This window comes from Lissotriton helveticus, chromosome 4_1 (genome assembly GCF_964261635.1).
Source record: "Lissotriton helveticus chromosome 4_1, aLisHel1.1, whole genome shotgun sequence".
Taxonomy (NCBI): domain Eukaryota; kingdom Metazoa; phylum Chordata; class Amphibia; order Caudata; family Salamandridae; genus Lissotriton; species Lissotriton helveticus.
In genome coordinates this window covers 979,318,801-979,335,449 of record NC_136063.1, presented here as the reverse complement: position 1 = coordinate 979,335,449, position 16,649 = coordinate 979,318,801, and positions in this window count along the sequence as shown.

The window sequence follows — 16,649 nt, the reverse complement described above, 5'->3', positions numbered from 1 at the left end:
GTTGCAGCCACTACCTGGCCAAGGGACTACAACCACCAACGTCTTTGTCACTGATGACGGACAACGCATGCTGCTAGGGTTCCGAGCAGCGGAAGATCTAGGTGTAGTGACATTTGCCTTCGGGGTACACAAGGAGTCAATACAACACCTTCTAACAGAATTCTCGGAAGTCTTCAAAGGAATCGGGAAGTTTAGAGGCAAAGAGGTCCACCTCCATATTGACCCCACGTCATTAACCGCCCAAGTCGTTCAGCTCGCTCACATATGGCATCAAGGCATGGTCAAGACCAAGTCACGACTTAGAACCAAAGTGTGGTTACCCCTAATGGACGAATTGGTGGAGGCCACTGTCCGGACCTGCACTGCCTGCCAAGTGACTGGAGAAGCTCCTCGACCGGCCCGATCATTGTGGACCCAGGCTGAAGTCTCCGTGGTCATGTGTCAGTCTCGACTTTGGCAGCCTTCCTGATGGTCGCCACACGCTGGTGACTATTGATGACCATTCCAAATATCCCGAGGTGGAAATCATATCAGCACCCAGTGCCAAGGAAGTGAACCCTAAACTTGAAAAGATCATGGCAGCTCACGGTCTCATGCGTGAGCTGAGGACTGACAACAGACCTCCCTTCCAAGGGCAAGAACTCGCCACATACCTGAGCGCTCTTGGCATTCAACACCGCCGAATCACACCCAGATGGCCACAAGCAAACGGCGAAGTGGAGAGATTCATGCGAACATTGAATAAGGTGATTCGAATCACCTATGACAAAGGAAAGTCCAAAGAACTAGCCATTTTTACTTTTCTGAGGAGCTATCGTCAAACATCCCACACCATGACGGGTGTGGCCCCAGTACACCTCCTCATGGGCCGAGTGGTCACGGACTCAATATCTCACCACCCCCAGTGGCGGTTTGAGACACCAGATGACAGCCAAATTGATGCCAGACACCACAAGGCGCATGCTCAGGTCAGTCGTCGACGGAGGGCCAAAACCCCCAGCTCACAAGAGGGGATGCCCTGTTGCTTAAGAATTGCATTACCAGCGGCAAGTTCCATCTGCCATATGAAAAGGACCCGTGGACTGTGGTCAGTGTCAAAGGAACCAGGGTCATTGCCACTCGAGGAAGAGAAACTGTGACCCGCAATGTGTCCTACTTCAAAAAGTACAAATCTGAGGGGGTCTGTGTCCTCCCTGAGAATGCTCGAGAACGGACCGTACTCCACGTAAATGGAAGATGTCAACCCCAGCGGCTCGATGGACATGTTCTCACCTGTGGATGGTCGGGGGTCCCCTGACCCCGTGTTAACTCAGCATGACGGAGCAGCGAGTGAAGAGCTGGAGAGTAGCCGCAGTCACCCCAAGCCCAGGCCGGCGAAACCACACCTAACGCCGGAGTCCGTGAGACACAGAGCCGGGGCCTGTCACAACACCAACTGCGGGGAAACCCAGCGCCATCCTGCTGACTGAGAGACCACTTCACGTAAGACTGTTCTCAAATGTGCCTGTCGAATATTTTGTCAAGTTGGAATTGATAAGTTAGCAGTGGAGCAGAAGACATACCTGCTAATGTTTGTTTTGATGTTTGTTGGTGAGGAATGTAGTGTTTTGCCTGTGCCGTCACAGACGTAGCGCGTAAGGGTCATGTGACCCCAAGTTAATAAAAGGGGTCTGGCACGCACGTACGCCAGTTGGGCTACGGCGGCTAGACGAGTAATCAGCATACCTGGCTCCACGTTGTTATTTCAAGGCCCCAAGCGTGCCACTAATTGTACCCCATTTGTGTTGCCCCTGCCCTGGTTCAGGGCCGGCCCATGACACAACAGCCATATAGATAGGTTCGAAGGGAGGACTCATAAGTGGAGAAAGGACAATATTTTATTCCCAAGACGGAAAAGGAATTCTGAGAGGAAGATAGATTTTCTTAATACCCCCTTAGGAATCCTTGACTAGGGGCATTTCGAAAATGGATGTTTGTGAAATACTTTTTTGATATGCTGTGATTGCTGTAAGATTAATTCTGAATGATGGAAATTGCAATCACCGGGTATCCAAAAAAAGGAGCTTGGTAAGAACCGCTTCTTCTTTGCATGTGAGAGGACTGAGATTGTACTGAGCACATCGGATGTAGAATCTCTTCACCTGAAAGAATAAGAAGTTCTAGTAACATTTATTTTGCCTTCTTTAAAAAATCGATTAATTTCTGAGGAAGGTTCAGGCTACCATATTGTATGACTTCAGGATCCAAGCTCCTAAGTTTAGCGATTTCAGGTTGTGGTGTTGAATTTGGCCTCCAGATTTCCAAAGAAAGTCCTGTCTGCATGGCAGCTTTCTGAGTGGACGCTATGAGAGGTGAAGAAATCTGCCTGACCAGTGGACCCATAAGGAATTTCCCAGTATGCCTGGTTGATAAAACCTCAAGGTGAAGCTTGGGCATTTCTTGTTTTCGCCTTCTGCAAAAGGATTTATTTGAGGGAAAACCTGAGTTGCAAAAGATGTTGTGAAGTACAGAGTTATCTAAAACCCATTTGAGATTTTCTCGAATTGTTCTGCTGATCTTGTTCCTCCCTGCTTGTTTAGATAATGCATGGATGTACTGTACATCTGAACTAGGAGCGAGTTTGTCCTGAATACAGGGAGGAAAGCCTTCAGGGCTAGATGTACTCTCAGCTCCAGTAGGATGATGTGGTAAGACTGTTCCTTCTGAGATCACATGCCTTGCATTTGAAGATAGTCCATATGAGCACCCCCGCATGTAAGGGAAGCATTCGTCACTATGATTTGCGATTGGATGTCTTGATGGGAATTCATTCCTTTCAGAAGATTCTCTGAGTGGCACTGCCAGCTGAGCAATTTTGTTTGCATAAACAGCACAGTACTGAAACAGCTTCTCGGCTGTGGCCGAGGAACTTAGAGCTTTGTTGGACAGAGAAGGGTCAGCCGCCCTTATCTTGTTAAACCTGACTGTGGCCGTCGACACAGTAGATCACGCCACTCTTATTCAGAGGATGTTAAATGTGGGGGTCATTGGCAGTGCCTTGAAATGGCTCTCCACCTTTGTGAGGAATAGATTGTTCCAGTTGATTGACCAGTCTTGGTATTCTCAGTTTTCCTCTGAACTGTGGGGTGCCACTGTGGTCTTCTTTGATCTCCACTCTTATAATCAAGTTTCAAGTTTCAAAATACTTTATTCGGTTTACATGATAGAAAAACATAAAAAGTTACAAATCCTCATAAAAATATACAAAACACATATATACATATCTGGACATACGGACACATCATCATCAGAATTTAAAAAGTTACTACTTAAGCAGATAAAATACAACAGCCAACTTTTATGATTCCACACAGTTTCTGTACCTTAGAGAACATTTCAGAAAGCCAACCACAAATGGTATATATTCTGGCTTTAATAGTTGTAGGAAATAGAGAGCGGGGCGGACCTGTATAAAATGTAACTTTTTTAAAAGCGATTTTAAAAAGAACCTCGGGGGGGCTTCATATAGGCTACAAAAAACATAAAGTGCAGCAAGTCCTGTGGAGACACTCCGTCACAGCCACAGGGTGCTAACACTTGTCCTGTATGGCACCCCTTCGGAACAGCAAGTAAAAGTTGGAAATAATCCATTCGGAACCTGATCAGTAAAAACCGCTCGTGAGCCGACAGAGGCCACGAGAGATATGGCTCCATATCTGGGGTAGATTTGAGCATCACGTATTTGCGGATGCTAGTTTTTGACAATTCCATCCCATCTCTATCTAATTTCTTTTGTAAAATAAAAGATTGCTTCACGAAGGCCACATCTGCTCTAATAATATGATCAGGTCTTAAAAAAAGGTCCGGACGCCCCAGCTCTCCAAAACAGCCCTTTAGTTATTTTAACCAAGGAATATCAATCATCTGATCCAGGCTCAAAATTTCTTTCAATAACTCTTGAGTAAAGCCAAGATCTTCATTCAGCCAGCTATTGAGCCAGAAAAGCAATGGGCGCAGAATATAACACTCTTTTAATCTTTATCTCCTACCACTGGCCGAGATTGTTTTCTCCTTTGGGTTGTCATTGGTTTCATATTTGGGTGACACCCAGTTGGTTATATCCATCTTCCCTGACACCAGTCCCAATCACCACAATCTGATCTCCTGTCTTCATGAGATAGCCAGTTGGATGGCCTAATGTAAATTGAAGTATCAATTCAGAAAAGACTGAGGTCATGTTTTTTGGCCATGGCTTCATTAGGAAAGGTCCGACTCTTGTCCCATACTATCTGAAAGGACTCCCCAGTCCCAAAGGGGTGATAAAGAGCCTTGGGGTGTGACTTGACTCTAGCCTCACCATTGCCCACCAAGCAAAAACATTGGCAGCTAGCTGCTTTGGTACCTTGAGACTATTAAGGAAGTTACTAAACTTACTCCCTGTCCTAGCTAGAAGACTAACTGTCCTGGTCCTGGTCATCTTTCACCTTGACTACAGTAATGTTTTGTACCTGGGTTCACCTTGTTATGTGACAAAAAGGTTACAAGCTATTCAAAATGCCGCTGCTTGGCCTCTGATGGATCTCCCCAGGCATCAGTCTGCTAAAAGTGCTCTGAGAGATCTTTTACTACAGTAATGCCTATGCACACAAAATCAGAAATCTTTCGCAGTTGTGTACAGTAATGGCACACAAATGAAGAAAAGCCAAAGTCAACAATAAAGCGAGCAAAATTCTTGGCACAGAGGTGCTGTGAAAAGGTTTAATGGTTCCACAACCAGCCTGGTACTGTACACGACTGCGAAAGATTTCTGATTTTGTGTGCATAGGCATTACTGTAGTAACTGTTTTAGTATGCGAGTTTCTATTTACATACTGTTGAGCGGTTAGGGGGTCTTCTCCGCTCGCCTGTTGCACCTCATTAACTTACTTTGCTCCAGCTACCCTAGCGTCCACATCTGGTAGAGCGCCCACTGACATTCTGATATACTAAAAACCCTTTCCTCCAGTATCTCTGAGAGATCTTCCCTAGCTGCCCGCTTAGAAGCGAGTTCACTTTAAGGCTTTATGTATCCTACATAGATCACTCTTTAAGAGAGGTCTTATTTTATTCAGATCGCCGGCTACTCCCTACAATCCAGGGAGAGCACATAGATTCTCCTCAGCTCATTTGTTACACATTCCCAAGTTTGACAGGTCTCAGTAGGGTGGCTGCTATTTTTCTCATTAGGCTCCCAAACTCTGGAACACCCTTCCCCTTGCATTTTGCCAGCAGTCTAATTAGCTTTCCTTCTGTAGGCCTTGAAGACCTTGCTATATGGTAGGGAGCTCTGCTGGTTAAGTTAGCTGTATTTTAACTGACTGAGCACTGGGAGGCCTTTGGGTAGCTACGTGCTATATAAGACTAGCAGACTAGAATAGAATGAACGGTTAGTATCACTGTCTACTCTTATCTTCTGGAGAGTTGATTCCATTAATGTTCAAGCCACTATTGGAAAGGTTCCATGTGGAAACGTGCATTCGGGACCCAAAGAAATGCATGATGCCATGATCCCAGTAGATAAACTTGTGTTGCCCTTTGGATGAGCTATTTTTTTCAGATTGTGACATTTCTGAAAGATGGATGATTGTCTCTCCTCTGAGGGAAACCCTCTTTGTGCACTATGTCTAGGACTGCACCCAGGCCTTGTAGGTATTGAACTGTTATTGAGGTCGATTTCTCATGATTCACATGCAGCTCCAGCTGATTGAGAGTGATGACAGTCTAATGATAAAGTTGACTTTCTTATTAGTACAAAGCCTTGGTGGCCCAGCCATCTATGAGGAGCACAAACACTTTCCTCCTCATCCCCCCTTATTCAAAAAGAAAACCAATCAATCTCGCTCCTTCTTTGGAAATGCGCTGATCGTCTGGAATGCCCTCCCTAAGGAATTGCGCTGCAACCCCTCCTACATTACCTTCAATAAAGACCTTAAACTGCACCTCCTCGGCAAATACTACGGCCTTTAAATCATACCAGTGACCTCTGACGAGTCTATCCTCCTCTACTTTACTCCCTCCCCTCCCCTCACCTTTCCCCTCCCCCTTCTATCTCCCACATCCTATGTAAGAATGTATGTTAATTTATCTGCTCTTGCTATGTCTCTGTTTATTAGACCTCGATGGAACGTTTGTTTTTTATTTATTGTTTCATACTGTGCTTTTTGAGCAACGTCTGTAATCTTGTTTTTCACACATGTAAAGCGCTCTGATACCCCCGGGTCTAGCCAGCGCTATATAAAACCTTTCAAATAAAAATAAAATAAAAAATCTCCAGCTACTAATATTATTCGTGTTGTAATAGTAACCACGTCAGATAAATTTACTTTAGTGGCCACCCTATGCAAGATTACCAGCACTGATCACCCCAGTACATCATTCAAAGTTGCCAGTACTAAGGTAAAAACGTTTTTTCAATGTGGAATTCTATTACAGGACTGGAGGCTTCAGATTATTGCGTCTCTTTCTTTACTGTTCAAATCACAGCAGCCAATGAAAACGTTTTACACACAAATAAAAATACATTTCCCATCATGCTTATACAACCTATCATATCTCATCAACTCTATAAGAGTCACCCTCTCCTTTCCATGAGCCTCTTTCTTTGCTGCTCATGCAGGTTTAAGTGCAATTTCTATTTCTATTTTATTGGTTTGTAATGCGTACAGTCAACTGTTCTCACAGGCGCGCTCGCTTGTCAGAACGAGCTGCTGAGTACGTGCATGGTTTTATCTTTCAACTTTGTATGCTTGACATATTTTAACTTTATAGATTGTACGCGTACTAGCACAATTGTGTATTAGCCCAGGTCAAGCAGATTCTGAGTTTTGGCTCCTGCCGGGAGCGTGGGTGGAACCCTGAGGTAAGTGGTGTAGATTGGTGGCATTTTTGCAGTATTTTGAAGCATGACCTTAGGGCTTACAGTCAGCTGACTTCCCTAATCAGGCCCGACGTGTATAACATGAGCCAAGCGTCGCCCGACATGCGTAGCCAAATTGGCGTCTTCCCCTCGCTCGTTCCGAGGCTAAAAAAAGACCAGTAATCATAATGAGCTGCACGTGTTGAAGACGCTTGACCGGCTGGAATAGTAGTCAGCCCAGGGAGTGCGCACACACTCCAGAAAATTGCAAAATTGGATCTTACGCCCTGGATTAGGGCCAGTGTCGTAACAAAACCTGAGTGGGCCCCCTACAAAGAACATGGAGGGGGCCCCCCGAACCACGACTCACCACTTTGCCTCACTGCCAAAAAATCTGGTATATTTTTGAGTGAAACCTCCAACATTTAATGAAATGCCTTTAGATTGCCTAGCTCAAAGTTTGAATAAAACAGTGAGAAAAACTCCTAACATATAAACAATGCCATTTGTGACATTATTGTTAAGATAAATTATTTTTCTGAGACAGCAATCAGAACAATGCCAGGGAGCTGGCCTATTGCCTCAGGAAATGCCTATAGCTGAAGAACAAAGAACAACTGCATAGGGTCTGGATTATAATTGACATTGATGGAAAATAACTTGAAACTTTGAAAGACAATCCCAAACCTGCAATTTCACAGACACAACTGACAATATACATGAGTAGTACACAAGTTACAACTCAGTAACTTGCCAGCTCCAAGAGAAATAAACTGATGTGAATTATCTGCATGCCACACACTTGCGTCTGCCAAGGGGTGTGTATGATAATAAACACTCTATAGTATTTAAAATGAATTGAGGAAGCAATTTCAATTTCTACCATCATGGCTTTATTAGTTAGCATAACAAAAGCAGGAAGGCAAACAAGGCTGAAGATGGAAACTGCTTGGATGCTTCAGAACATTGATGTGAATGTTTGTCTGTTTTTATCATTTCTGTAGTGTAAACAATGCTAATTACACGATTTAAGGTCCACACATTATAGACAAGTGCAATCAACACCATAAATAACATCTCATGTACAATAAAACCAAACCATATCAGCAAGTACATAATGACAGAATCTATACTATCTGTAGCCGGTGAAGCAAAGGAAAAAGTGCAAATACCATCAAAGTGCATTATAAAACAATCTGCAATTCAGCAATATACACAACCCAAGTGTGTTTTGTAAACCAATCCTTTCTTCTTGCATCAAGGTGAAAACACTTCCAAAGTGCATGATAAAAACAAGTCCAGCAGTATGCAGAATTGAAGCCAGGTTGGTCTAACAATTCCCTTTGGTTTGAGCATGAAGGCGCAAATATTTCAAAGTGACTGGTCAAACAATAACGCACAGCAGCATACAAAAATCAAACCAGTTAAATCAAACTATGGCCCTTTGGTTTGTGCATGACGGTGTAAATATGTCACAGTGACTTTTTAAACAATAACACATATAGCAAGCAGCTGCATAAAAAGATCCATGTACTGTACCCTTCCCAGGCACATAGACATCTAGCGCAGAGTCACTACTCCTGCGCAACTCTGCACATCTACCTGAAGTTGGCCATGGGTGAGTCAAGCACACAGCAGTTGAGCTTTTTAAAAAGTGAGTGAGCCTGTAGGCCTCACTCCAGTGACACAGGGCAAAAAGGATCTGTTCCCTACTACTAATCACTACACAGTATGCTACCATCACCTCCCTTGTGCTGCTTAACTCCTGGTGAATGCGGTAGCCTTCTACCACTATGAAGGTAATACTTTGGGTGCCCCTCCTGGTCCAACAAGATCGCATTCGGTGAGACAGGCCTATGTCATGGCACACTCACATGATCTGTGCTCACCTATGTGAAATATATAAACAATAGGAATCTAGACAACAGTACAGTAGCAGTAGAGCCCTCAGGGCAGGTGTACACATCCTTAAACATGCAGAGGACCTTTCCACCATATATATATATATATATATATATATATATATATATATATATATATATATATATATATATATATATATATATATATATATATATATATATATTCTACAACTCCTTCACCTATGAAGGAAAGGCGCACTCCCAAGCCGGTGACTAATTTCTTTGTTTCTTTATTTTATCTCGGTCCAGCAGCCTGGCGCGTTTCGGGGCATCTGGCCCCTTAATCATAGGCGAAAAGTGGACATCACAGCAAAACTTGCTCCCAGCATTCCCTGCATGCTTCTAAATTTATGGGCCTCCAGTGTGCCTCTCTAATGAGTTTATTACAAATGTATGCTGGAACTTGTGGTTCTTTTTCGAGCCGATTATTACCCTCTAGTGGGTTCTGTGAATTTCTAATGTCCACATTTATTTTAGAAAAGTTCTTATTTGATGCTGTCCATATTATTGCTCACTTACGTACCGGTTTGCTCCAAAACAGCCCACTTTTCAGGCTGATGAGGAAACCTACCTCGGCAGGTCCGAGGCGGCAGCGATTACCCCTTACTGTCTCTTGACGTTGCGAACACTGGTCCATTTCGGGGCATTGTGGCGCTCTTTTGCGGGCGGTGCATCCATCGGCAGGACCAAGCCGGAAAATATTTCTACAACTCCTTCACTTTCGAAGGAAAGGCGCACTTCCAAACCGATGATAGAAAAGTTCTTATTTGATGCTGTCCATATTCTTTAAGGAGGAAACATTCATTTGAATGCAATTATTATTATAAGATCATGATTATAGGTTTTGAAAATCTCTCTCTGAAACCATAATAGTGTAGGGAAATAGCTTGTTACTCTTCTCTTCCAACCTGAAGGTAAGCAGTTGACGTAACACTTTGGTTTTCTATATCATCTCATCTTACTTTATTGTCTATTTTGAGTTTCTTCCTGCTAAGAAAGATCCACCGTAGGTGAGCACTAATATTTCTCATCAAGATTAAAATATTTTGCAATCTCTTTTGAATGCTAAAGTGGTATTTATCACTATGGTTTTAAAAGCAGAACATGCAGCAGTCATGGGTCATTGGGTAGGCACTCAGGGGAAGCCAATTCAAGGTGTCACCAAAAATGGTGCAGAGAAAATGAACAGGCTTAAGTCAAAACAGAAACAGTAGACCCCAACATGCAACTGGTTCCAAGGTAACATTGGTATCATGTGTGAAACCAAGGACCTTCTATGATTTGTGCCAGAATAACCTGAGTGTGCCATGACAGGAGCATTTGTGGTGGTCACTCTGGTTTCCCTGTCCTTAACAGAGACATTTTAAACAATGGGCAAAGTGGGCTCTGGCCCAGGGCCCCAGGCTTTCAGGGGGCCCCCGAAACAGCGAGCTCTGATCTGCAGAGAGTCTTGCCCTGATGACCTTGAATAATTCAAAAACTGATTCTTTAGAATGCAGTTTTCCTTTAACATATTTTTAATGTAGGAAACGAATGAGAGTCTATTACACACATTTTGCATGGAATGTTTCATGCAAAATCCATAAAAAATTGTTTCTTTTACATCACACTAGGTCCTCACAGATGAGAAATGGGAGGACGTCACAGAGATTACTTGCAGTAATGTTAGTGAGCTGCTGCTGTGTATCAGTATTGAAAACACACATCACGATCCCTGAATAACATTTAGAATTTTGCCCAGTGTGCCTGTGCACTGCCTGTGACATGGCCAAAGAGGGCATGAAAGCCGTGGTGCGGTGTTCGGCGTATATTTCTAATGCGGGCAATGAATTAGTTGATGTATAAGAGAAAGATCCTCTGAAGTAGCTAAATTTCACATGCACTACACTCTCGCATCAAGGATGAGTGTTTTATGCTGGATAGTACCTATTATTCTCACATCGCATGCATAGTTTAATTTAGCATTGCACCACAGTAAATGTATTTCTTTGTTGCAGACTTAATTTGAAAGATAGAAGCACATAGTTTATAAAAAGAATAAATACTCCTGCATTGAGAAGTGATTGAGAGGAAGACGGAGAATGCATAGCTTTAGAAACCAAGGTGCTGCTACTTTTTCACAATGACCTGCAAACACACTGTCAAGGCTTGACTTCCAACTGAATAGTTTTTTAATGCTGTTTTTGCTGTGATAAACAGCTCCATCCCCACATTAAAAAACGTACCTAACTTAGTTGCTTGCAGGCTGCTTCTGTAGCATCCATGGAGGCAGGCGCAGACGTCTGGTGCTATCGCACGTGCAGTTTATACTGCACTCATGACCCGCCCTGACCCACCTCCGTGAAGGCGCACAGAATGCGCACCAAATGTTAACGTGCTGTCGTGCGGCTGCGTGATCCCAGCCTTGGTCTCTGAGGCCGAGGGCCGGTTTTAATAATGGGCTGCCGCCTGTGCACAGAGCCAGCCTTTGCGGTGCATGGGCGGCAGGCCATTATCACTATTTAAATGCTTCTCTGCTTCGGAGATTGTGTCCAGCCGATGCATGCGGTGATACTGACTGTTCTTTGATATTTCGAGCCAGTCTGCAATGTGCTGAGGGAGTGCACTAGACCTCGGGCCCCCAGACCACAGGGGCTGCGGGGGGCTATGTTACGCCCCTGCTTAGGACTGCAACAATATATGATTACAGCTTTGCTGAAGAGCTAGGTACTCTGTTTTTTCCTACACTGCATGCACAGAGGTTTGCTACCCCCTGACTCCTGCTTTAAACACTACAATTCCGGTTGGCAAGAGTGTGACAAGGGGTTCCATAATGGAAGATTGGGTTAGATATGAGGAAAAGGAGGAAGAACCCTTCTATGATGGACAGCAGGAGACTGTCTTGGAAGATAATCTAACTGATGCTCTGGAAGCATCAGTCCAGCAGTCGGTCAACCGGGCAATTGAAAGTGTGTTCCCTAGCACTGTGCGAGCAAGCCTTGGCAGCAGCGCTGAAACCAATTACCAAACAATTAGAAAGTTTTGCGAAGCGCCATTGGTTCCAGAACCCCCTTGATCCCCCAAGACGACGCCCCAGCAGGCAAAAGCAAGGCAAAGTCAGGGCAATGGCCCCATGCAGACGCGCTAGCTAGCTTGCCACAGGCAAAGGCAGAGGAAAATGATTATGCCACACCAGGTATCACAGAAGGTGGTAAAGTGAAACGCAAACAAAAAGTGTGTGTTGACACCGACACTACTGATACGAACACCACTGGCGAGGAGGACCCTCCTAAGAAAAAGTATAGGAAGGCAGTCATCATAGTGCCCAATGTGACGCCTCAAAATCCTAACATCCCCTTCACATTTAATCCGACTGACATCGTCCACCCAGGTCATCTGATTGTACTCTGGCCACTGAAGTGGCCGACTATTTACATGAAAACCTTCAAAAAGGTTTTGATAAAGAAGTGCGCAATAGGTTGTGCTTCGAGTGCTCTCGGCCTGATATCCCGGATAAAGTGGCGGAGACGCCTGATATAGATGCCAGTCTTTTAAACTTCCTCAAGAAGTTTACGAAGGATTCCAAAAAGGGGATTGAACGTGCCTGGCGGGGCTGCCAGGACAAACTCCTGGATGTGTCTGGACACCTGGCCAAAATTCTAGAGATGGCCCTTGTAGCCAAGGAATCATCCTCTCCTGTGGATCCAGACATCCTAGCGGGCTGGACACAAAGGGCAATTTGCTTATTAGGAAACGCAAATTGCACCATCTATACGGAGAGACGCAAAACTCTACTTGTGCGGATGGATACCAATCTTACGGAATTGGCTTCAGCCGAGCCTGGTCCCCTTGCAGAGGGCAACCTCCTTGGTGAGAGATTTGTGAAGCACGTGTCAAGCTACGTGGGTACTTTGACGTCACTGGACAAGGCACAATCCGGAATAAAAAGGGTGTTTCAGGCAGGCCTTTTTAACAGGGCTGGCGAGGCAGGGGATGCATTGCTCGGCCGTCAGTACTACCAAGATCCTCCCAGAGGCGACTACGGATGAGGTAGAGGTGACTGGGACTCTACCAGAGGCAGAACCTTCCAGCCCACGTGACAGAGGTTCAACAAGCAGCGCTTCAACAGAGGTGGTCACTGTGCAGGATTCCAGAACCAAAATTCTACAGGTAAGAGTTACCAAAATTTCTCACTTACCCTTGGGAGGTCATACTCAGTTCTTCCCTCACAATTTGGTAGTGTTGTCACAAGATGCATGGATTTTGCAAATCATTCAGGGTTTTCACCTGGACTTCTATCAAACTCCATTCCAAGACACTTACCCGAGACAACTCAGTTTTTCCCAACAAGAGTGTGCTTTTATAGACGCAGAAATAGAGGAATTGCTGCAGAAGCGTGTGATTGCCTACTGCGACAACTTGGCTTGCGGGTTCTGCAGCAATGTCTTCTTAGTGCAGAAGAAGGGTGGTGGTCACAGGTTGGTGTTAAACCTGAGAGAATTTAACCAATTTATGGACTACAAACACTACAAGATGAAGGGTATCCATCAATTAGCAGATTTACACAAGAAAGGAGATTGGATGGTCTGGTTAATTCTAAAGGATGCTTACCTGAGGATTCCAATTTTAACTCCCCAGCGTCGTTTTCTGCAGTTTGATGGAGGAACTGGTGGTTTGAATACTTGGCCCTTCCTTTCAGGCTTTCCTCAGCTCCATGGTGTTTCACTAAGGTAATGAAACCAGTGGTAGCTCATTTCCGAGAACAGGGCATTCGCATGATAGTGTATCTAGACAACATACTTATCATGGCTCAGACACAATCCCTAGCCAACCAACATTTGCAAACGACGGTGTCCCTTCTGCAGAATGTGGGGTTCATGATCAACGAGTCCAAGTCGGCACTTTGTCCTTCCCAGACAATGGACTTTCTAGGGTTTGTCATAACTCACAGATGGCTCAACTAAGCCTTCCCCGGTCGAAGTTATGGGATATCAAGAAGGAGCTCACATCAGTGCTTGCCAAGCAGACGGGCTCCCTCAGGACAATTGCCAGAATAGTGGGGTTACTGGCATCCTCAATACAGGCTATCTTTCCGGGTCCCCTTCATTACAGGGCCCTTATGAGACTGAAAATCCAGCACCTTCAGAAGGGTCTGTCTTATAAGGACCTAGTCCCTTTGTCCCAGCAAGTGAGGGAAGAAATGAAATGGTGGTTGGGTCACGTAGAAGGTTGGAACGGCAGAGCTATCTTTGGCTCTCAACCGGAGGTTGTCATAGAATCAGACGCCAGCCACTGGGGCTGGGGAGCATGTTGCGGAGATATCTCCACAGGAGGACGGTGGCCACTCCAAGAACTATCCCTCCACATCAATTGTCTGGAGTTGTTGTGTCAGGAACTGTCCCACAGTTAGAAAGTCACTGACCTGCAGGATGCCAACCAGCTGGGACGATGGTTCGAAGTAAGGTCCTCTATTCCCTTTAGTGTTAACCCCCACAGCGTACTGTATACCGCTCTGAGAGGGAACACTCCGGGGAAAAGGGGAATGGATAAAACAATAAACAATGCTGCGAGGCCTGGTGTCCTCAACTGTGCTGGATGTCTGAAGGAATGGAGTCTGCCTGAAACCATACCACCCAACGAGGAGTTACTGCAGGGAAAGAGAAAAGAGAACGTGATGCATAGAATACTGGCTATACACGGCACAACTGCAGAGTACAAGGCCACTGCGGTAACTTACACTCAAACATGCAGCAATAAGACAAAACCTGAGCAGCAGCAGAAGCAGAACCTAGAATCCAAGGTGAACTCAATCCGACTGAGTTTCTGAAAATAGTCACAAACTGGAACTCAAATGATCCAAACAAAACAAAGTCTCGGTCCCTATGACTGAATAAACTAACCTAATTACCTAGAGGCGTGACACGAGAAGTTCAATCCGGGAGCTAGACACACGGCACAGCACAATCACCCCTTCCCTCGTGCACTTTTGCTGTCAAAGCAGAACGAAGGAATTCTTGAGGGTTAAAAAAGGGCACAAGTATATCCCGACGTGCTGTTGGAAAATCACAGCGTTAGCACCGACTTCCTTGTGCGCTGTTAAATACACATCGAAAATGAAGGGGGTCTAGAAGGCTTTGTGAGGCTCAATAGAGTTAATCAGTGGGAAGACGGCACTGACCACAGCGGGTGGGATGATCCTTCTCTCCCCTCCCGTCTATGGACACGTACCGCGTTGTCATCGGATTCGATCTCCAAGGCTGCTTCCTCGTACTTCAACCAGATAGGCAGCAGAGCACTCCAGTGTCGGTCCGTGCATGCTGACCCAGAACCAGGAAGGGAATCCAAACACTTGGAGCGGCAACGCCGGAAACAGGAACACAGAGGCTAACTTGTCAACCCCGACCTCAGGAAAGGGAAGGATTTTATACCAGAGCAACTTCCGCGTTCATTCTGGCCCTTCCGTATATCCCAGTAGGCAAGGGGATTCTGGGACTTGTAGCCCCTTGGCAAGTTCCAGATAATCGGGCTGTCATACTTCATTCATTCTCCAGTCGCTCAATCATAGAGAAAGGGGAAGAGGGCCCTAGATGTGGGTGTAAAGAACCCCTTAACCCCTGTCTTCCTCTGAATAATCATGACATGTTGGCAGGGTCATTTGCAATACGGACACTTGCCCCCAAGCAAGTCTCTTGTTGCATCCTTCTCCAGATGGACAATATCTCGACAGTAAGGTATATCAACAAGTTGGGAGGTACGAGGTTGTCTCTACTTGTGGAGATAGCAAAGGACTTTTGGCACTATTGCCTGAGTCATCAGATATCAGTGATAGCGGAGTACATTTCGGGATAGTCGAAGACTGTCGCGGACTGGAATTCCAGGTATCTAAAGGACAACAGCGATTGACAACTCCAACCCCAACTGTTCCATTGGTTGCAGCCAGTGTGGGGTCCTGGCATGACAAACATGTTTGCGCCCAGATTGAACCGTCAAATACAGACGTTCTACAGCTGGAGGCCAGACCCCTTAGCGAAAGCGACAGATGCCTTCTCCCAGGATTGGTCAGGGAACCTGAATTATTCTTTTTCTCCTTTCATTCTGATCCCCAGTGTGACGACACCGATAGCTTGTCAACAGGCAGAGTTGATCTTGGTGACCCCCCTGTGGAAGTCGCAGCCCTGGTTCCCGATATTATTGGAGAGGAGCTGCGACCTCCCCAGGACGCTCCCTTGGACTCAAACGATGCTGCAGGCCCCACATGGAGAACTGCATCCGATGGTAAAATCGGGGCAGTTGTCTCAGGTGGCATGGAGGCTTTCCGGCAACAATGGGAAATGCCAGGATTTTCGGACAAAGCTTCCACATTCATCAAGCAAGGCTGAGCCCGTTCCACAAGAAAAAGATATTCTTCAGCTTGGAAAGGCTGAGTATGTTTGTGCTCGGAATGGTACATGGATCCCGTGGAGCAGAGTTACTCCATATTGTGAATTTCCTGTCTGATAAAGCTTCAGAAGGTTTAGCATATCGTTCAGTAAATAACTTCAGATTGGCCATATCCGCAGGGCATATACAAGTGGACGGAAAACCGGTGGGTATCACCCAGTTGTATGTAAGTTACTTACAGGTTTTAGAGTGGCTACTACCCCTAAACTTAAATATTTATGTTTGTGGGACGTATCACTAGTCACATCCCTTTTTCACAAATGGTCGAATAATACTTTGTTATTCTTGAAACAATTGTCAGCCAAACTGGCTATGCTTTTGTGTTTATCTGCATGCAGACGCTCTTCAAAGGTAAGAGCCTTGGACCTTACAAGTAGAGTATTTACTCCGGAAGATATTTCTTTTAACATTACTGGCAAAACGAAAACCTTGTC